Raw genomic sequence first — 22558 nt, forward strand, 5'->3', positions numbered from 1 at the left:
AGAAATCAGGCCAGAGCTCCTTAGAGGCAAGGATGGCAAGACTTTGTCTTACACACTGTGGACAGTATTGTCAGCAGAGAGCAGTCCCTGGAGAAGGACATCGTGTTAGGTCAAGTGGAGGGGCGGCGAAGGAGAGGAAGTCCTCAGGAGATGGACGGACACCGTGGCTGCACAATGGGCCAAAGTACAGGCACACTTGTGAGGACGGCGCGGGGCCGGCAGAGTCTCCTTGTGTTGTGCACACAGCTGCTCTGAGTAGGAACTGATTCACTGGCCCGAACAACAGCAACATTTGCATGAGGGCCAGCTTGAGGGAAGTTTGGCATCTCTAAAGGGACATTCAGCTGAGAGCTTCATGAAAGTGCCTTTGGAGCCTGTTAAAAACAACTCGATATGAGTTTATGTAATTTCCACCAGCAATCTTAATATACAATCTCACCACGTTACTGTATTATCAGGTTTACAAACTGTATAAATTATAAACAGAAATTCTGAAAGAAAGACACAGAAGTGAGGTCCTAGTCATCCATTAGTTACTGGAAAAAATGGGTTGTTTCTGTACGAGGCTGTATTTGATGGAAAGTTTACTCGCATTTATTCAATGTTGGTGTACAATCTAGATATTTTGTGGGATAAAGGTGATCTGTCATTGTTGTAGGTACTCGGGCATATCAGTGAACTAACAAAAATGTTTCCTCGTGAAATGTGCATGCTAGTGATGCAATTCTCAGATTCTTTGCTCGGGATACAGACGGCACAAGTGTGGTGAAAGGATCCAACCCTCATGCACACCTTTCTTGCTTTTAAAACACACGGCATTCCCGGTTCTGTTCAAACAGCTGCCTCTCGGTCTACGCCTAGTGTTTACATGTAGTTTAAAGCCTGTGACGTGCAGATGACACAGCCTCGCTTGCAGAAAGTGAAGAGAACTTGACACTTTGGCTCATGAAAATCAGAGACTGCAGCGTTTTATGGATTACAATTCAATGTAAAGAAAATAAAACATCTTCACAACTAGACCAATCAATACACAGCACCATGATAAAAGAAGAAAACAATTGAAAGTCTCGTGGATTTCATTTTGCCTGATGCTCATGGAAGCAGCAGTGAAGAAATCATATGATGATTTGCATTGGGCAAATATGCTACACAAGAACTTTTTAAAGTGTTGAAGAGCAAGGATGTCACTTTAAGGACTAAGGTGCACCTGACACAAGCCAGGTATTTTCAAACGCCTAAAAGCATGTGAAATTTGGACATCGAATAAGGAAGATGGAAAGAATCTAAGTATTTTAATAATGGTGCTACAAAGAATATTGAAAATACTGTGGACTACCAGAACAAACAAACATGCCTTGGAAGAAGTACAGCCAGAATGTTGCTTAGACAGAAGGGTGGTGAGACTTTTTCTCACGTGTTCTGGACATGTTATCAGGAGAGACTAGCCCCTGGAAAGGGGCATCAGGAGTGGTAAATTTCTCTGACAACTCTTTGCTGTGTCCCAAGGGTGTGAGTATGTTGTGTTTTCATTCTCATTTGCCTCAATAATGTTTTACATTCATCCCTTATTTCATCTACTACCTTGTAGGTTTTTTAATTTTTTTCTAACTAGGGGCTCTTACAGCTCTTATCACAAGCCATCCATGTGTCAAACACATCTGTACAGATGTTGCCATCATCTTTTTAAAGACCTTTTCTTTCTACTTAAGCCCTTGGTATCAGCTCCTCATTTTCCCCTCCCTCCTCCACCCTGCCTCCCCTAAGTCCCGTTTATAATTTATAAATTATTCTTTTTTCCATGTCTTACACTGACCGTTGTCTCCCTTCACCCACTTTTCTTAACCCAGTAGTTTTTAAGCAGTGTGGTTTTCAGTTTCTATGCATTTGAGTTTCTGTCCTTGTTCTTTCTTTTATTGAGGTCTAAGTTACAGCATTGTGGTCTGATCAAATAGAGTACAGAATCTTGATATGTTTTAATGTGTTAAGGCTTGTTTGGGGACCTAACATATGGCCTATTCTAGAAAACATTCCATTTGCACTGGACAAGCGTGTACACTGTGCTGCTTGGGGTGGAGGCGCCCTGTGTGGGCCCAGCAGGTCGAGTGGGTCAGCTGTGTTGAGTTCTGTGCCGTCATTGAGTGTCTTTCTTGAAGATCAGTCTTCTCTACAGGGTGGTCTGTTGAAGGATCCTACTACCTTAGCTGCATCTCCTAGTTCTCCTTCAGCTCGGTGAGAGTGTGATGAATGTATTTGAGGCTCTTTCACTGAGTGAATGTATGGTTATTGTGATGACATCTTCTTGCCCTCTTGCTCCCTTTTTTGCCTCTCATCATAGATTTTGCCTTGAAGATTGGAGATTAATATTTCCACTCCTACTTTTGGAAGGTTTATCATTAGCATGGTAAATATTCTCCACGCTTTGATATTTAGTACATTTTGGTCTCTGTTTCTTGTAGACAATATATCAATAGGTCTTATTTTCAGTCTGTTACTCAGTTTCTTGACTGGTATGTTTAATGCATCAGCATTCGGTTTTATTATTGATATGTGTGGGTTCGTTGCTGTCATTTCGCTGTGTGTGATTTTTTTGGTGGTTTATTGATTCCTTTGTTCTTTCTGTATTTCTGTCCAGTCCTGATCACTATTTTCCGTGTGCTGGATTTTGAGTGGTGTCATCTTCTATGATCATTTCAGGTTTGTCTCCTCTTCTTGACTTTCTATCCAAATTGTTCCCTTTAGCATTTTTTGGAATAGTTGTCTTGTTTTCACAAGTTCCTTTCATTTCTCCTTGCCTGGAAATATCCTTATTTCTCCCCCCTGCTTGGTTCAGGATTTTTAATATGCATTCTATTGTCTTCTTGCCTGCATGGTTTTGCTGAGAAATTTGAGTTTGTGTTTATTGGCTTTCTTTTCAGCGGACTATTCTTTTGTCCATAGCTGCTCCTTTCCCTTCACAATGGAAAGATTCACTCCTTTCCCTTCACAATGGAAAGATTCACTCCTTTCCCTTCACAATGGAAAGATTCACTCCTTTCCCTTCACAATGGAAAGATTCACTCCTTTCCCTTCACAATGGAAAGATTCACTCCTTTCCCTTCACATTGGAAAGATTCACTCCTTTCCCTTCACATTGGAAAGATTCACTCCTTTCCCTTCACAATGGAAAGATTCACTCCTTTCCCTTCACAATGGAAAGATTCACTCCTTTCCCTTCACATTGGAAAGATTCACTCCTTTCCCTTCACAATGGAAAGATTCACTCCTTTCCCTTCACAATGGAAAGATTCACTCCTTTCCCTTCACAATGGAAAGATTCACTCCTTTCCCTTCACATTGGAAAGATTCACTCCTTTCCCTTCACAATGGAAAGATTCACTCCTTTCCCTTCACAATGGAAAGATTCACTCCTTTCCCTTCACAATGGAAAGATTCACTCCTTTCCCTTCACAATGGAAAGATTCACTCCTTTCCCTTCACAATGGAAAGATTCACTCCTTTCCCTTCACAATGGAAAGATTCACTCCTTTCCCTTCACATTGGAAAGATTCACTCCTTCTCTTTCATATTGGAAAGATTGACTATGATGTGTCACAGCGTTTTTCTGTCGAGGTCTATTCTGTGTGGGGTTATCAGCTTCTTAATATTTATATTCTCCACTTTTATGATGCTTAGGAAGTTTTCTTCCATGATTTCTTGTACTGTTTATAGTTTTTTTTTTTCATTTTCCCCATTCCAGAACCCCAGTGAGATACGCGGTGCTTTCTGGACCGTGCCCTCCTGTAATTCTGAGGCATCCTTGGGATTCCTTGGCTCATTCTGTTGACTGTCTCTCACGTCAGTTGGAGTTGAGAGAATTGCCTTCAATCTCATTAATCCAGCGTTCCATTTCTTTGATTTTATTACTCCATTCTTCTACTGTGCAGTCTACTTTGGTTATGCTATTTGTCTTCCAGAATTATATTTTTGTGTAGATCTTCCAGCTTTTCTATTTTTCCCATTGTTTTCTCAAACATTTCCTCCCATCGTTGAAGGCGTTTGAACATCATTCTTCTGGATTCTCTTTCTGGCCGTCCTGGGCCTTTCTCCAGGATATTCCGTTGGATCTAGCTGTTGCTATGCTGACTGTGCCGGTTCTTGCTTTCGAGAGGGGAGGGGCTGTCATTTACCACCGTTGCCACGGTGTCAGGGTACAACTGCTAGAGTTGGGAGGGCTGTCGAGTCTTGTGGGCATAGTTGGCTTTCTATAGTGGGGTTGGAAAGGAAGAAGAAAGGATGAGGAAGAAGGAAATGAGTGGAAAGAAGAGGAAAGGGGGTAGAGAAAGGTAGAAGTGAAGGAAACATATGAAAAGAAGAGGGGAAAAGAGGAGGGAAGAGAGATTAGAAAAAGAAAAAATGGAGACAAGGAGGAGGAGGGCTCTCTTTGGACAGCTATTCCTTCAGTAGAGGAGCGTTGTGACTATAGACACCGAGCGTGCGGCTGAGTTAAACTAAAAGGGCATGCTACGGGCATGCACCTACAGGGGTTGTGGGCGGGGCTGGTGAAGAAAGCACTATACCAGGCCTGGCCCTACTTACTGGCAGCACATAGAAAGAGATCGCAGGGCCAAAGCCTGGTCCTGGTTTCTGGCATGGTGCAGAAAGAACACCTAAGCTGGACCTGACACTGCCTGTTGGCAGAGCACTGAGAAATTGCCAGGACAAGGCTGAGTCTTCTTGCTGGCAGGTGTGGACAGAATGCCTAAGTCGATCTAGGCTCTCCTTGCTGGCAGGGCATCAAAAGATTATTGGACCTGGAGCTGAGCTTGGTTGCTGGCAGGACTCTGTTTGTTGGGGGAACTGAGGCTGTGCCAGGGCTGGGACGGGGAGTGAGGGGAGCACTGGACACTCACAAGTAGGCCTGTCCCTCCTCCCTTTACCCTGCTCAGTCCCACAGATTCTGGGATGTCGAGGATTGGGTTTACTTAACTTTCCAGGTGTTCTCTGAAGTCACTGGCCCCATGGTCCTTCCTTCAGGTAGATGCTCTCCTGGGTGTTGTAGAAGGATAGAGTTGTTCCATCTTCCATGGGAAGTCCTATTGTGGGGTTCTTTAAAAGTACATTCCAAAGATGTCATTTTGCCTTCAAAAATACCTTTTGCATCTCAGATTTTAAAATAATTTTTATTTAATTATAATGGCATTCTTACACCTATGAAAATTAATATTGTTTTATATTCACTTCATATTCACATTGCCCAAAATTTTAAAAAAGAAAGTGTTCTTTCTTGGTCTTACCCAAAATCCAAGACCCAAACAAGGTCCACAGTGTCGCTTTTTTGTTCCTATGTCTTTTAAATCTTCTCCTATAGATCACAAGACTCCTTCCACACAAACTCACACACACACACACACACACACACACACCCTTCACCCACCATGACTGCCTGCCCCTGAGTATGTATTTCCCTGTCATCGGCTCATTGAGATGCCTGAGGGGGTTGTCCCACAAACTTTCCATGTTCCTATCTGGGCTTAACACTATGCTTCCTGAAGAGCAGAAGTGAACCCTAAATACCTGATTAGGTACCGATACAAAGAAATGCAAGAGTTAAAGGCACTAGGGGTAGATACTGTTATGTACACAATGCCGCAGCAGCAAAGACCTATGAGGAGACATGAGGATGAGCCAACAGGCTGAATGGGTATGGGAAAGAGAGTGAGAATATACCCATGAATCTATGACAGAGGATAATTTTTACATGGATATTCCCTTTGCCACAAGTATTTCCATGAATGTGGCAGAGAATACAGGGAGAGTAAAGTTATGCAAACGTATTAGACATAAGCAAACACGCTGAAGGAATGAGTCGCTGGGCCTGGGGCTCAAGTCTATCGTCTCAGAAGACAACTAGGTCAATTGGCATAGCATAGTCCACAAAAGACACTGCTCTACATCCCACATGGACAAGTAGTGATTAGAGTTTTACAAGCTCATGAGCAAGCTGCTAAAGTGAAACTCTTGGTCTCCCTGTGCTAAGGATAGAAAAGTGATGTAAATCAAACACACAGAAGCGATCTGTCCCGTGGACTAATGGATCGCACAAAAGTCAATTCCCCCAACCCTGAGACCAAATAATACAATAGAAATAAAGAAAAACGGATGAAAAATAATTAGGCATCCACACCTTAGAATAATTAATCAGTTGAAATCAAAAGGACAGCATTTACCCAAGGCCTAAATTCAAAAAAGTTAAACAATGAGAAATGAACATGTAAAACGCAAAGAGGAAGTGGGATAAATGATGTTGATTTTTTGTTGTGAATGAGATAAAAACAATGCATTTGAAATGTTGAGTGGAAAACTGATCTCTGTAAACCTTTGCCCAATTTACAATAAAATGTTTTTTAAAAAACAGATTCAGGGATAGATTTTGAACTAGCACTTACTCCTAGCTCCAATCTAAGACAATTCATTTTACCACATGGCCCTGCTCAATACTCGCCCTCATGAAGGAAACACAGAAAATGTGGCTGCATTAGCAAAGTGTGGTGAAGGAATTGTATGGTGTCTGGCTATCAGGAAGAATGGCGTCTGGGGTCTTCTTAAAAACTTGTTTTCAAAGAAGCAGCTATCTAAGGGAGATGTCAGCTAAGCCCACATAGAAGAAGCACATCAACTTCTGTGATCCAAGGATGGCAAATTATATAATCCAAATCCGAAGGAAGGAATGGTGTCAGAGCTTAAATCGTGAGTTTCCGGTGAGCAGAAAGCTGTGGATGACAGTGGAAGCCCAGAATTCCTTTGCAGGATCCACGTGGGGAATACCCACCAGTGATTCCCCTCTGACCACACCTGGGGGTAAGAACAACCTGGTGATCAGACAGAGAATATCATAGAGATGACCATAGTAGATTTAAGTGATACATCTGACTCTAATCATTAAAACGGTGTCATCTGATCTCCCTTTTGATATACTTTGTGCTTGATCTGGTTTTTAATATTCTCTGTGGGGTTTTTTCATATAGGTATTTATCTCTGCTGTATTTTGGCATTATTAGTAGCTTTCTTGACTCTCTTATGTATTTTTCTATGTTTTTCGGTATATAAAATCCAAAATTGTTGAATCCATAAAGAGAGTAACTAGAATAAGGGTTCCTAGTGAGTGTGGCGGGGGAGGGGGAGGATGGGATGGGGTAATAGGAGCTGATATCAAGGGACTGGAGAAGGAATAAAATGTCTTGAAACTGATTTGGGTGGCAATGGTACAACCCTGCCTAAAAGGATTGCAGAGTGGAATGGTATGATGTCTGAATTACGTCCTAATAAAATGGCTTAAAAGGGAAATAAAATAATTTAAAAATAACTCAATATGATTTTTAGAATCAAATGAATTGTATTTTAAAGAGACCCTTAATGGAGAGTCTCTAAGCAAATCTCCAGAATTTGAAAAGTAAAGATAGACCATCCAACTCCTGGAAATGCAGCTGCCCCTTGAATACTGTGGGGGTTAGGGGCACTGACCTACCTCACAGTCCAGATCTTCAGGTAATTTAGTTGACCATTGAATAACAATGTGTTGAACTGTGCTATGTGATGCTAAATTGAGGTGTAGGTGGATCCTGGCAATACCCGCACTTGCCAAAATAGCAACGGGGGGCAGGGAGGAATCCATCTGTAAGTGAACTTATTCCGCTCAGACCTGTGTCGTTCAAGGGTCAACTTTGATGTATCAAATGTTGAAGTTACATTTGGCCACCGTTTTGTCTCTTCTTTGTTCAACCTCAATTTTTATGATCTCTTTAGAGTAAACATTTGTCCTTGGATTAAAAAAAAAAGTAAATTGTTGAAGACTAGGGTGTGTTTCCCTACTTATTCATGAGGATAAGTCAAAAACTCCTGCTACTAAGGTTCCAGGTTTATTTCCAACAAAACCTGTCTTAAAATGTCTCTGAGATGAATGAGTGGCTGTGAACACGTGCTTGCATGAATAGACCTGTTTCTGCCTCATAGGCTGCCTTCCAAGGAAGGTTCCATCCAAACAGGGACTTCTGAGAGGATCTGCTGTTCCAGTTAAATTCAAGGCAAAGAGGTCAGCTCAGGTGGTGAGGTGGTTAGTTTATTGTGCCAACCTGGCCGATAAACACATGTGGGGTTAATTAAAGGTGGAGAGATATATGGCTCGGTGAACTTTGCCTTTCTAGTTCTTGAGTCTTTTGTTTTTTGATGGTTGGGCCAGGGTGAAGCGGCCTTAGCAGTTCCCTGCTTCAGCTTGCAAGGCTCATTTCCTGTAAGACATTCCTGAGGAGAAGTCACAGGGACATACCCTGATGCAGCACTGGGTGCTGGAGCAGCCGTGTGGAGACCCCTGCCAGTGCTGAGATGCTTACACATTCACTGACTCGGCTTTCCTCCTGCAGTCAGCATCATTGTTTCTGTTTTGTGAGATGGAGGAGAATTTTGTGGATTGGTGTTGGACATATGGGTTAATGTTGGACTTGTGGGCTTGGGCAGCGCTGGGTTGAGGTGTTTTCTTGATGCGCACTCAACTTTTATATAAAACTCTCTTACACATGAGTTTCTGTGGATTTGTTTCCCTAAAGGACCCAGACTAACACAGGTGGTTATGGCAACTGTTGTTGTTGTTGTTGCTGCCCTTTAACCAACGGGATCATCGTGATTTTTCAAAGGACAAGGGACCATCGTGAGGGCTTGTAAGGAAGAAGTTTGAAGAAAATTGAGAACAGCCTCTCAGGAACTCCTCTCTGCTAGATTACGATCGATCCAACACCACCAGGAACTCTACACCCTCCCTGCTGTCGACTTTAGATCCCTTGTTGTTCCCCTGTTCTTGACATTATTGGCTCATCGCTCCCTTTCCCCCACCCACCCACCAATTCCACTTAAGATTTCATCTACAGTTGTAATGTTTTCCCTCTTGCTTTTCTTGGGAGTTGCATCATTAGCACAGATTTTCCTCAACTTAACACTTTACAATTTCTTCATATCAAAATCTCGTTGCCTAAGTTTTCGAATTTCCTGCTTCTATGATGATGTCTGGAATCTCCAGGCCATACCCCTCCTATTGTGGCCGCTCCAGCTCCATTGTCTGCTTGGTAACTGTCTCCTAGGAACAGTGTCACCATCCCTGTCTGTGATGCTGTCCTGTAGCTCCATGTCCTCCAGCTCATTGCTGAATCAATTTGGATAACTTTCAGTTAGTGCACAAGGGACTTTTTTCAACGATTTTACTTTTGGCATCAAGATGAGTTTGAAACTGATAATGTTGAAATCCAAGACTTTTTCATCCTTCCATGGTTTTCATTTTGTTCTTGCTTGGAGATCTCTCCCGATTAGAGTTGCTTTTCTACGACTGGATGGGTGACTTTTCCCCTGTCCTCCACTCGTCCCTGGGGTGCTTTTGACATATGTCCATCCTTGTGGGCGCTGCACACCCCGGAGCTCCTGACGGGGCGACCTCACACAACCACAGCAGCAACCGGGACCGAGTCTATCCTGCACCCCAAAGAGCATTGTAAAGCATCGCCGTGTGAGTCTCTCAGGGGTGCCCAAACTGCCTTTTGGACATGGTGTGTATCCCTCTCTGGGGAAAGCTTAGATGAAAACGCAACTTCAGAATTATGGGCCTAGATGGTGGCTGTTGTGAGAAACCATAGCTTCCCCTTTGGGCGGTTTGATTAATAAAGAGGTATGTGATTTTTTACTTACCCTCGTACTTTAGTAGCAGTCCCTTAATATTGATTTTGCTCTGGTGCATTTTAAAGGAAGCATTCATGCCTGTTATCATTTCATCTTAACCTCCATTTGTATGTATCTTGAAACATACAACCCATCCCTTCATGTGAACTTGGGGATAGTAATGTCTGCTTGAAAGTGTCCGAAGGAGCCCTTGTGGCACAATGGACTACTCGCTGAGGTGGTAACTACAGGGTCTGCAGTTCGAACCACCAGCCACCCCGAGGAAGGAAAATGACGCCGTCTACTCTCATAATTCCCACGTCTCAGGAACCCAAAGGAGCAGTCCTGCTCTGCCCTACAGGGCTGCTGTGAGTTGGATTCAACTCGGTGGTCGTGAGTTTTGCGGTAAAACTATCACACGCAGTCTGGAGCCAGGTGGCAACGAGGGGTCGCGACCGCCATTATCACCAGCAGCATCCTCACACGACCACCCCCTCCCCCACCTCTCCCCCACCAACACCATCCTCACCCTCGCCAACCTGACCCTCATCGCCTCCCCATCACCATCCTCTTCACCTCCCTCACTGCCACCATCCTGTGCCATCTCCCGGGATCCATCACCCTCATTACCACCACCGCCATCAGCGTTGCCCTCGCCCACCTGGCACTCATCAGTGCAGAGATTCTACTTTATCAGAACGCTCACCTGCCCGAGAACGCCCTGGCTCTCAGGGTGAATGATTGAGATGATCGCCCATTGCCCCGTTTCCCAGGCCACCCTGGCGGCACCGGGCAAGCCTTCCCTCAGCGCTGATGCCCGCTCCTCCTCTGTGACTCACCGCCCTCTGGGCTGGGCTGTGCAGTGGAGCAAAACAGTTCACACGGGGCTTCAAACATTAGGGAGAAAGCAAGGACTTCCAGGGGCAATAAAGGGACCTGCTGATGCCTGCTCATCCCCACCCCTTTGCTAGGCCACAAGGCACCTGCTCGTACACACCCCAAATCCCCATCACTCCATTGCCTGTCACAGCATGGGATCAGCCAAGCGCCTTCCTGGCAGCTGGGTGACCTTGGGTAAGCCTCTTAACCTCTTCAAGCTCCATTTATCAATCTGTAAATAAGGGATCATGTGACTTTCAGTGATGCGGTGGGTATCACTTTTGTGAGTGTAAATGGGACTGACCCAGGCAAAGGGCTTAATAGAGCTCAATACAGACTTGGGAGATGGGGGATGGATTGATGGATGGTTGGATGGGTGAGTGGACAAATCGACCGGGGTGTTTTTTGCCTCGAAGATTCTAAAGCATTTCCTGATTCGCAACACAACCTTGTGATGTAGGGCAGAGGAAGAATAATTTCCTCGCAAATAAGGAGAATGTCCTAAATTGGGGGGAGGGGGGTAAAAGAAGGGTGGCAATTGATTTACACAGAGAAGTGTAGCAGATTAATGCCACATTGCAAAGCTGTACACGTGTGTTCATATGTTAGTACAGCGTTTCCTGAATGAAAAATGTATGGACAATACTTGAAAAAATTTTAAAAGCTCTCCTAAACCACTAATAACAATTTACCTTTATCATAAAACCTAAGTATTTAAGTATAAACTAAACAGAAAAAATTTTAAACAATTAAATCCATACGAACTGTGACATTCAGGCCACAAGGCAGATTTATTAGGCAAATAGTGTGGTGAATGAATTCCCATGATGTGCCCTCCCTCCTCCTGCCTTCCAGGCCTGGGGATTCTGGTCCCCTTGGAAGGTCCTAGTGTCCTGTGGCCCTCACCTTCGATGTGCACCTGTGCTTTCCTCCCTCTCTCCCTGTGTTTCAGAGGGAGGCAGGCCTGAAGCCTACCAGCTTTGCTCTCACCCCAGCGCCCCTTCATCACACTCCTGAGGTGCCCTGGATATCACCCGTCAGAACACAGTAAACAGCAACTCGGGGTCACACATGATGGTTGATCACAAGCCCCCTCCAAAACTGCCACATAAGAGCGGGAGGGATGGAGGAGAGCAAAGGCTTCCGGTTTGACAGGGAGAGGATGCCACTCCCAGAAGCCCATGAAGCAAGAGCCCGCTATCTTCTGAGTCCAGCAGGCGCTGGGGCAGCCTCTGTGGGGTTGGCAGCAGGTGAAGTGCTGGCTGAAGGTGGAAGGATGGATCAAAAGTTAGAATACGACCCAATCGCCTTCCACGTGCCAGGATCCAATTCACTAAGGAGCCTCTGAGATTCTCCTACTTACAGAAAAGCCTCCCAGAATGCTTCTTCAAGCAGAGACCCTTAATTGGATCCACAAGGACTGTGAGGTGGTGGACCCTTTCTTTAAATGGATCCTCTGCTGTGCTGTCTGCGTCCCTGTGGTGATAGATGAAGCTCCAGGTCAGGCCATGGCACCTTTGTTACACCTTTGTTGCCACAGCCTTTCAACCTGCCTTCTTTTACCAGGGCTGCCTTGCTTTCCCTGGCTCCAGCCCTGTCTGGTCTTTGGTAAAGGCGTGTGCTTGTGTATCCTCAATGTCAGCCAGTAGAGCCTGTTTAGTGCAGAAGACTCAACCCACGGGGGTGAAAACTCTGCCTTGGAGTTGGTGCATCTCCCCAAATAGATCATTTTACAGGGGCCCCCTCCCATGTCCCCAGACATTAATTGAAGTTGTAAGGTTCGCGTGTCCTCCTGCGAGCCCCATCCACACTCAGAGAAGACAGGAGAGAGCCCTTGTGAAAGTGGATGCCCACCTAGCCACCCAGAAACAAGCCTTGGAATATCCAAGAAGGGGGCGGGGGGGCCCAGGAGAAGGGTGAAACCATTCTGGGTGATTCCCCTTGCTGCTGGCCAGCTGGTTGATGCCATTAAGTGGCTGCACATGCATTAGCAAGCCCCTGCTGTGAGAAAAGGCATCAAAGGAAGCCGCTGGTGCATGTCCCAGCCCCCTCGGGGCCATGGGTGTGCGTGTCCGTGCCCAGCCAAGTGCATCTCCACCAATCCTTCCTGTCACAATATTGAGGTTGCTTCTTGTCGCTGTTTGCTCCCCTGCAGGTCTCTGGGGCCAGAATGTGCCCAGCTTGTCAACTCCACTGATGTAAAGGGCCCAGGGGCGTAGAAAGCGCACAAAGGAGGCAGAGGCCGGAAACTAGCCTTCACCTAAAGCCGACCGACTAGACTCTGACTACCACCAGGGAGCCTGCAGAGGCAGCCCTCTGACAAAGCCAGTGACCAGTGGGGTGCACAGGGCCCCGTGGCAGAGGCTCTGGGGGACATCCCCACCTGGGGTCCCCATGGATGGGGTACGGGCTTCTCCAGTGTTGACGTATTCTTTTGTCCCTCCTGCCTGGATTTCCATCTCTCATATTCACCGCAGACGTTTGTCAGTAAGAGAGAGTGTGGAAGGCATTGACCACTGGCTTGGGACCTGGTGGCTGAGGCTCTGCAATCAGGAACTCGTCCTGAGCGGGAGCTGTGCAGGCTCCAAGGGAGGGAGGGAAAAGTGCTAGAACCGCAGCACTGAAGGGGAAGAGAGCAAGGGACGCTTCCCAGGCAGAAGCACACATGTGTTTCCTTTGTCCTCACAACACACAAACACACTCATAACCATGCCTCGTTCCCATGTTCTCACTACACACACATGCACGCAAGCATTCTTTCATTCCCATGGACACACTACAGACGTATACACACTCCAGCCTTCTCAAGACCCTGCCCGGATACCGTCCAGCAAGGTTACCTAGAGGGGACTCTGCTTCCTCTTCCCCGGCAAATCTGCCCGGGCCATCTGCATTTCCCAAATTGCACTCTCAAAGGATGAGGCACAGACGCATCACCCTAACCCTTTAGAAACATTTCCTGCCAGGGCGAGAGGCTGTTAGGACGGGGAATCAATTTGATTATCACTAGAATCCGAGGGGTTGTGCCCAAGGACCCTGGATGATATAAGCAACGAACTCCCTTGGCAGCTAAGCTAAAGGTTGGCGATTTCCGTCCATCCAGAGGTGTCTCAAGAACCGGCCATTGAAAACCCTACGGAGCAGAGTTCTACTCGGACCCACAGGAGTCGCCACCAGTCAGGATCCACTCAACAGCAACTGGAGGGCTGGACCGCAAAGGCTGATGGGTAGGAAAACTAATGGCCAGACATACATTCAACATCAAGTTACCCGAGGATCCCCTGGTTAGGGGTCACAGGGAGTGACGGGCAGCCATCTGCAGGGCAGGGGTCAGCCTCCTGGGATAGGCCAAGGACAGGCCGGGCGGAGCAGCAGGCAGCATGTGGGGCAGGTAGTGTGGCAATGACCTCAAGGGACACAGGTGAATCCACCCCCACGTTCATCAATTGCTTACTCTGATTACCAAATAATCACCTTTTGCTTTGCTTGCTTTGCTGATTTGCTCTCCTTTGATATTTACTTTCTTTTTTTTTCTCTTCTTTTTCTTTTTCAATTTCTTCAGGTGGAAGCAGGGGTAATTGATTTGAGGCGTTTCTTCTGTGCAAATATTAACTTTTTTGGCTAGTATTAACTTTTAACAGTATAAATTGACCTCTAAATACAGCTTTAACTGCTATCCCACAAATTTTGATATGTTGTATTTTCCTATTCTTTAAAAAAAAACACCTTTCTAATTTATCTTCAGAATTCTTCTTTGACCCATGGGTTATTTAGAAGTCTGTTTTCCAAATATTTGAGCACTTCCAGAGGCCTCTCTGTTATTTGTTACTTCATAAATTAATTTCTGTTTTTATTTTTACGTGTGACTTCTTCCTGCTTTGCTTATTTTTGAAATGTCCTTAGTCGATGGTTTCTTCATTTATGTTCCTTCTTTTTCATTTTATCATAAAAGCATCTGCGAAGTATACTGATTTTCAACAGGGATCCACTAAGACAATTAATTTGAAAAAAATTGTCTTCACAACAAATGTGCTGGGACAGCTGTACATCCACATACAAAAGAATAAACTTGGACCCCTCTCATAACCCAGACAAAAAAAGTCCATTCAAAATCACAAACCTAAATACAGGAGCAAAGATTGGAAAACTCTTAGAGGAAAAATGGACTAAATCTCCATGGCCTGTAATTAGGCAGTGTTCTATGAGGTATCATGCTAAAAACAAGTGAAAATTAGATCATTGGACTTCACAGAAATTAAAAACATTTCTGCAGCAAATGATGACATTAAGGAAGCTTTTAAAGTCCACAGAAATAGGCATGTCCCCAAAGACATACAGAGGGTCAATAAGCACATGAGAAGATTCCTAATAAAGTTAGCCATCAAGAAAATGTGTATCAAAACCACGAGACACTGTTACATACACACAATAGAATACTGTGCATCACTAAAAGACAACGGCGAATCCATGAGGGACCTCGCCCCATGGGTGGACCTAGTGGACATTAAGCTGAGAGAAGTTAGCCAATCACCAGAGGACAAATATCATATGAGCCAATTACTATAAGGACAACCACCACGACATGAAGACTGGCATGGCAAAGGGACCAGACTTTGGAGGTTTCCAAGAGATGAAAGATGGGTCAATGGAATAGAAGGCCAGCAAGTGTAGACTCTAAAGTACAGGGAGACAAACGCCCACATGGGACAAACGAGACCTCAAATGAGGGGAGATGGATAGAAAATGGAGTGGAAGTTGATGAGCGGTTTGAAATGAGATACCAAGTTGCACCCACTAGAACTGGTGGTATAGTGGTTACACATTGGGCTGATAACCATAAGGTCAGCAGTTCAAAACCATGAGCTACTCCTTGGGGAAAAGATGGGCTTTCTACTCCCATAAAGAATTATAGTCTCAAACTCACAGGGGCAGTTCTACCCTGTCTTCTAGGGTCACTATGAGTCAGCATGGACTCAGTAGCAGTGAGCCCATGATTGTTTTTCTTTTCGAGGATAGCTGTACTAAAAAAAAAGACAATAACAAAACTTCACAAGAGTGTGGAGAACCGGCACGCCGCATCCTGCTCGCTCACACAGGCACAACAATCCAGGTTTACTCTCCAGACGGACAGCACCAGCAAGGACAGACAGGCATCATCGAGCTGCATAACCTGCGTTGTGTGCTTTGCCACAGCGCCTCCCTCCGAGCAAACAGAGCGCGTGACTCCGCCCCACCGTGTGCGGCGTCTGGGTCCTCTGGCAGCGACGAGGGCCTCTCTGTTCAGTGTCTGAGCGCCGTGAAGATTGTACACACAGGTCCAGGTGCCGTTCGCTTTGAGAACATCAATGGATACACCAGCTGCTGGTTTGGACTTCGTCGGTTGGCGGTGGTTGATCCACTGTTTGGAATGCAGCCAATTCGACTGATGAAATTTCCGTACTTGTGGCTCTGTTACAATGGTGAAATCTACAACCATGAGACGCTGCGTCACCACTTTGGATCTGAGTATCAGACCAAGTGGGCGGTGAAATCATCCTCCATCTTTATGACAAAGGCAGAATTGAGCATCCCTCTGCTGGATGGGGTGTTCGCGTTCATTTTACTGGATACTGCCAATGAGAAGTTGTTCCTGGGAAGAGATTCCTATGGAGTCAGACCTTTGTTTAAAGCCATGACCGAAGATGGATTCTTGGCTGTGTGTTCAGAAGCTGCAGGCCTTGTTAACTTGAAGCATGCCGTGACGCCGTTTTTAAAAGTGGAGCCTTTTCTTCCATGACACTACGAAGCTCTGGACTTCAAGCCCAATGGCAAAGTCGTGTCTGTGGACAGGGTCAAATATCATCACTGTCGGGATGCGCCTCAGCACGCCACGTATGACAATGTGGAGAGACTCCTCCCAGGTTTTGAGATAGAGACCGTCAAGAACAACAGCTTGAGCATCCTCTTGAACAGTGCTGTGAAGAAGCGTTTGAGGACGGACAGAAGGATAGGATGCCTTTTATCGGGGGGTTTGGATTCCGGTCCAGTTGCTGCCACCCTGATGAAGCAGCTTAAAGAGGCCCATGTTCAGTCTCCCTCCCAGACATTTGCAATTGGGATGGAACAGTCCTGATTTAGAGGCTGCTAGAAAAGTAGCGAATCACATCGGAAGCGAGCACCATGAGGTCCTCTTTAACTCTGAGGAAGGAATTCAGGCCCTGGATGAAGTCATATTTTCCTCAAAAACTTATGGCATTACAACAGTTGGTGCTTCCGTAGGGATGAATTTAATTTCCACAAACACCCAGAAGCACACAGAGAGTGTGGTGAGCTTCTCTGGAGAAGGTGCAGATGAACCTACACACGGTCACGTATATTTTCCCAAGGCTCCGCCTGCTGAGGAAGAGAGTGAGAGGCTCCTGAAAGAACTCTATTTGATGTTCTCCGTGCAGGTCGAACTATTGCTGCCCATGGCCTTGAACTGAGAGTCCCATTCCTGGATCACCAATTCTCTTCCTACTGCTTGTCCCTCCCACCAGAAATGAGGACTCCAAAGCGTGGGATAGACAAACATCTCCTGCGAGAGGCCTTTGAGGACACTAACCTGTTACCTGAGAGATGCTTTGGCGACCGAAAGAAGCTTTCGGCGACAGGATCACCTTGGTGAAGAAGTCCCTTCCACACTCTGAAAACGAAAGAAGCTTCCTACTGCCGCCAGATCTTTGACCGCCACTAGCCTGGTCGGGCTGGCTGGCTGACCCGCTACTGGATGCCTAAGTGGATCAACGCCACTGACCCTTCCACCCGTCCGTTCACCCATTACAAGTCAGCCGCCAAAGCTCAAGTGCTCTCTCAGCAGAGTAGTCCACGGGGATGCTGCTTGTTTGTTGTTGTACAGCACCACCGCTGGGTCCTGGGAACAAGGAGCCAACCACCCAAGTTTACTTGAGTCAAATAAAATAAAGTCTTAAGTCTGAAAAAAAAAAAAAAGAATGTGGAGAACCTAGAACCTCATATATTCCGTAGGATATATAAAATGGTGTAGGCACATAGAAAATGGCTTGGCAGCACCTCAAAATATTAAACATGCAATTACCATATGACCCAGAGATTCCACTTCTAGGAATATAGCCAAAAGGAAGGAGAACAAATGTCTATATCAAAAGGTGCAGTGCGGTACTGGTGACCCCCGGGTCACACTGACACCCTCCAATATCTTCTTCAGTGCTCCAAACCACAGACACCTGACACTGAGCACCTGTCCAAGTCAGTCCAGGCGGCTCCTCTAAGCTCTGCCGCTAGCCCACTGCTCTTAGTACAGCGCTGCCCTGCCTTCTCGGGCCTGGAGCTCTTCCAGGTTGACAGCTCACGGGAACCATCTGTTGGTATCTTCCAGACATTGCAAAGGCGGCAGAATCTCTTTGTCCCGAGTGCCCACATTTCCCCCCAAACCCACCATGGTAATCATCAGGAAAATGCCCCCAAAGGCCCAAGTTTAGAACAGCAGAATATAAGACAGTACAAAAAAAAAGTAGCAAATAGTGCAGTAGAACATATCTAAAATATAAAATAATAATAATGGAAAATCGAGATGGAAAGAATTAGGCAGGGCATAATGAGAAGTTTTTTAACTAGTGCATAATTAAAAAGTAAAATTCACAGAAGAGAAATAAAATAGTGCAGAAACAACACACTAAGTAATAATGATCAAGAATTTCCCAAGACTGATAAATGATAGCAAGCCAAAGATTCAAGAATCTCTGTGGTCTTTGGAATATTTAAAAAGAAAACCACATATAGACCATAGAATGGGCAGAGGTGATACAGCAAAACTGCTGGAAACCAAAGCAAAAGCAAATATTTAAAACATTAAAAACATAATATCCTCAAAAAAGCAACAATAAGGCTGAGAGTTGACTTTAAAACAGAAGCAATGAAATCCAAAAGACAATGGAGTCAAACTTTAAAGTAAAGGGGAGGATGTAACTGCCAACCTAGGCTTTCATAACCAACAAAGACGTCTTTGAAAATGAAGATATAAGAAGCAAACAAAACTAGAAGAATTTATACTAAGACCTGAAGTCAAATGCATGTGAGTATGTGTTAGTGTGGGTTGACTAGAGAAATAAATTCATAAACACTCATATGTGTGTAAGAGAGAACTTTATATCAAAGAGTAATTATCTATTAAGAAAACATCCCAGCACAGTCCAGATCAAGTGCATAAGTCCAATATTAGCCCATATGTCCAATAGCAGTCTATAAATCCTCTTCAGCCTCATGCAGGAAGATCACAGGCCAGTGGGTAGAAGGTCTTGTGGATCCAATGGAGGTGGAAGCATCTCAGCACTGGCAGGGGTCTCCACGTGGCTCCTGCAGCTCCAGAGCTCTGGCTCTATCAGCGTAGCTCCATGTGGCTTGTCAACAGGTATATCTCGCAGGGGGTGAATGTATCTGAGCTCCAGTGAGCTATTTATCTCCTTTGTGCCTCCAAATGAGGTCATCAGACTGCGACCTGATTGACAGACTAGACTCCACCCCTTCACAAGTTGCCAGGAGATTATGTAACTGCCACAAAGTATTAAAGAAAAAATTTCAAGCAGCAGGAAATTACTTCAGAGAGAAACATGGAAATGGAAGAAAAACTATAGAATAATGAAAAAGGTAAAAATCTGTTTAGTAAGGACACATTTAGTATACAAAGGGTTTCCAAGAGTTTGTAGAAAAGTGGAATTTAAAGATAATGGAATTTTCCCATGAGCCCTTTAAAATCCCTCATACAAAGCAACAATAATATAGTGTGGGTTTTGAAACATGTATATAAGTAAAATGTGTAAAAATAGTCACATAAAAGACAGGAGAAGGAATACATGGATGTAATGTAGCCTAAGGTCCTGGCATTTATGCGTATGTAGTAAAAGTAAATAATACAGATATATTTGAAAGTAGAAAGTCAAAGATGTATGTTGCTTGTTCTACAGTTCCCCCAAATCAACAGTCATTCCTCCCAGACTACTTAGTGAAACTTACTAAAAATTCAAGTCAAGAGGGGGTGGGGGCATGTCTGTCTCGGAGAAGATCTTACACTCCTGTTGGTGGGTAAACCAGGTGGGTAACGTACAATGGGGAAAACCTCTTAATATTACTTATCTAGACCCCCCCACCCCCCAAGGGGAGGACACGCCCAGTATTGTGTCCCTAAGTGGACACTCGTGACCTGGCTTCTGTCCAGCTTTTGGTGACAGAGGCCTCATGCTGTAGACAACTGAGGCTTCAGGCTCTGTCCTGTGGAGGCACAAAACATTCTTCATGGGCCACACCAGAAGCATCCAGTGACTGCTTCTAAGTAAAATGAACTTTATACTTCCTTGTACTTAGGACTGGAATGCCCTAGTGGGAGAAGCAGATGACCGCGATGTCAAGGTTATCAAATTGGTGGTCGTTGGACTTTGAGGCTCTCCCACACATGGTGGCCCAGGACTACCATGTATTTACCATTTTCATACTCTCTTTACTGTATTTATGACATGTGACCGTCTACAGGCAGGATGATTCTGCCTTTGTGAATAAGTGTTATTGGAAGTTTTACCCTACTCAAGGAGAAAGAAAATGCTTTGAAAGTAATGATGGCCATCCTTCTGCAAAGAAATGGAAAAACTGATTACCAACTTCAAATGGAGAGGCAAGAAGCCCAGAATTAGCAGAGACTCCTCAAGAAAAAGGACAGAGTGAGAGGGCTTGCTTTACCTGACTTTAGCACATATTACACAGCCACGGTGGTCAAAATCGCATGGTATTGGTATAATGACAGATACTCAGATCAATGGAAAAGAACTGAAAACCCAGAAACAACATCATCAGCATACAGACAACTGATCATTGATAAGGGCCAAACAAACATCCAATGGGAAGCAGATGCCCTCTTCAACAAGTGGTGCTGGACCAAAAAAAATAGATATCTGCCTGCAGAAAAATCAAGCACAAGAATAAACTCAAGGTGGATCACAGACTTTAGGTAAAACCCTAAACTATTAGGGCCATCAATGAGGGAATTGGGACCAACTTGAGAACTTTGGCGCAGGGAGTACATAGTCTATCAGAAATAGGAAAAGACACAAATACAGATGGGTCACAAATTGACAAGTGGGATCTACTGAAGATAAAAGACCTGTGCACATTAAAAGAATTCACCAAGAAAGTAATAAAATATACCACAGATTGGGAAACATCTTTAGCAATAACATATCAGACAAAGTCCTTATCACTAAAATCTACAATATTCTGCTAGCTTCCAAAAAGAAAAATCTAATTGCCCACTGACGAGGTGGGCAAAGAACCTGAGCAGAAGTTTCACAAGGGCAGAAATCCGAATGGCCAATAAACATATGAGAAAATGGTCCCAATCATTAGCCATAAGAGAAATGCAAATTAAAACAACAATGAGGTATCCCCTAACACCCTGAAAAAGAGCCCAATTCAAAAAAATCAGAAAGCAACAAGTGTTGGAGGGGCTGTGGGGAGACAGGAACTCTCACCCACAGCTGATGGACCTGTAGGTATGTACAGCCACTATGGAAATCAATTTGGCGATACCTAAAACAGATGGAAATTGAGCTACCATGTGACCCAGCAATGCTCCTACTGGGCATATACCCAGAAGAGGCAAGAAACAAAACACAGCCAGACATCTGTGCCCAAATGTTCATCGCAGCACAGTTTTCAATTACAAGGAATTGGAAACAAGCCAAATTTCCATCAATAGATGAATGGGTTAAAAACTGTGGTATACACACATACAATGGAGTACTACACATCGCTAAAAAAGCAGTGATTAGCGCATGAAGCACATTGCTGCACGGGAAGAACTGGAGGAAATTATGCTAAGTGAAGTAAGCCAAGCACAAAAGGCCAAGTACAACATGAGTCTGCTGAAATAAGCTTAAAAATTCAAAAGGGACATAGGGAAAAAGCTACTATATACTAACATTCCTGGGGTGAGGTCCAGGTAGCATGGCAGGAACCAGCCCCAATCCAGGGATACATATGGTAGCCAACTAAAAAGGAGGGAGGAAAAAGAACGAAAGAGACATGGGTAGCAGGGGCACAGGGCACTAACCCACCCAAGGGGAGGGTATTGTTTATATCTCCACAGGGAAAGAGGAACCAGACTTCAACCTAGTGCTCCAAGACATGAATGCAACATACTGGCATGATGCAGGGAACCTATAGAGAGGTCTGAGGGGCCGGCCCCAATCCCAACTATGTGGACAGCCACCCCTCCCCAGAGAAGAACTCACTGCAGAGGACAGCACTGAAGCTACGGCTCAGGGAGAGGGACATGTGTGATCAGAGCACACGGGAGCAAATGAAGGGAGAGGAAGAGAGAGTGGAACATGAGAGGTTGGAGAGGCAGGCGTGGAACAGAGACAGAATTTAGCCAGGAATGTGAAGGTGAGAAAGATTTTATCAAGGTAGAGAAAAAACTCCTGGGAGGGAAGGGAGAGCAGAGAAAGGGATGGGGGCATCTTGAAGTTCTAAGACCCAGCGAGTTAGGTCAGGGAATTTGTGCCTGGTAGGGAGGCAGTGGGACATAGATAGGGCTTGAGCCAAGGACATATGTACTGATGAGGGGAAGGAAGGCCTTCTGGCGCTGCAGTTGCAGGGTCTGAGTCAGGATGTGCTCTGTGAGTAAATCATCCTGGAACGCTGAGGGAAGAGGCTGTGCAAACCCTCCCAGAGAGATAAGCTCTTTGGGATGCTGGAGGCAGGGTCTCCACAGTCCGGTTCTGGCCTTGAGAGGTGGGGGTAAGGGGCCACACAGTCCAGCAGGCTATCTTTCAGGGGAGCTGGGGGAGGCGGCTGCATAGTCTGGACCCGGTCCAAACAGAACACATCCAGGCCCACCAAGAGGATAATATTCCCATTCAGAGCAGCCAAAGCACAGAGAGGACCATAGGATGGGCCCCAGTGTAAGACTTGACATCCCTTACTGACCCATAGTGCTATGGGGGACAACACTGGAGAC

The 22558-nt window shown here is 45.2% G+C and overlaps 1 pseudogene; it reads left to right on the top strand.

Annotated features, from left to right (window-relative positions):
• Positions 1–15786: 15786 nt before the first annotated feature.
• On the top strand, positions 15787–17482 carry LOC142440462 (asparagine synthetase [glutamine-hydrolyzing] pseudogene; annotated as a pseudogene).
• The last annotated feature ends 5076 nt before the right edge of the window (positions 17483–22558 follow it).

The sequence above is a fragment of the Tenrec ecaudatus genome, chromosome 2 (assembly GCF_050624435.1).
Source record: "Tenrec ecaudatus isolate mTenEca1 chromosome 2, mTenEca1.hap1, whole genome shotgun sequence".
NCBI classification, from domain to species: domain Eukaryota; kingdom Metazoa; phylum Chordata; class Mammalia; order Afrosoricida; family Tenrecidae; genus Tenrec; species Tenrec ecaudatus.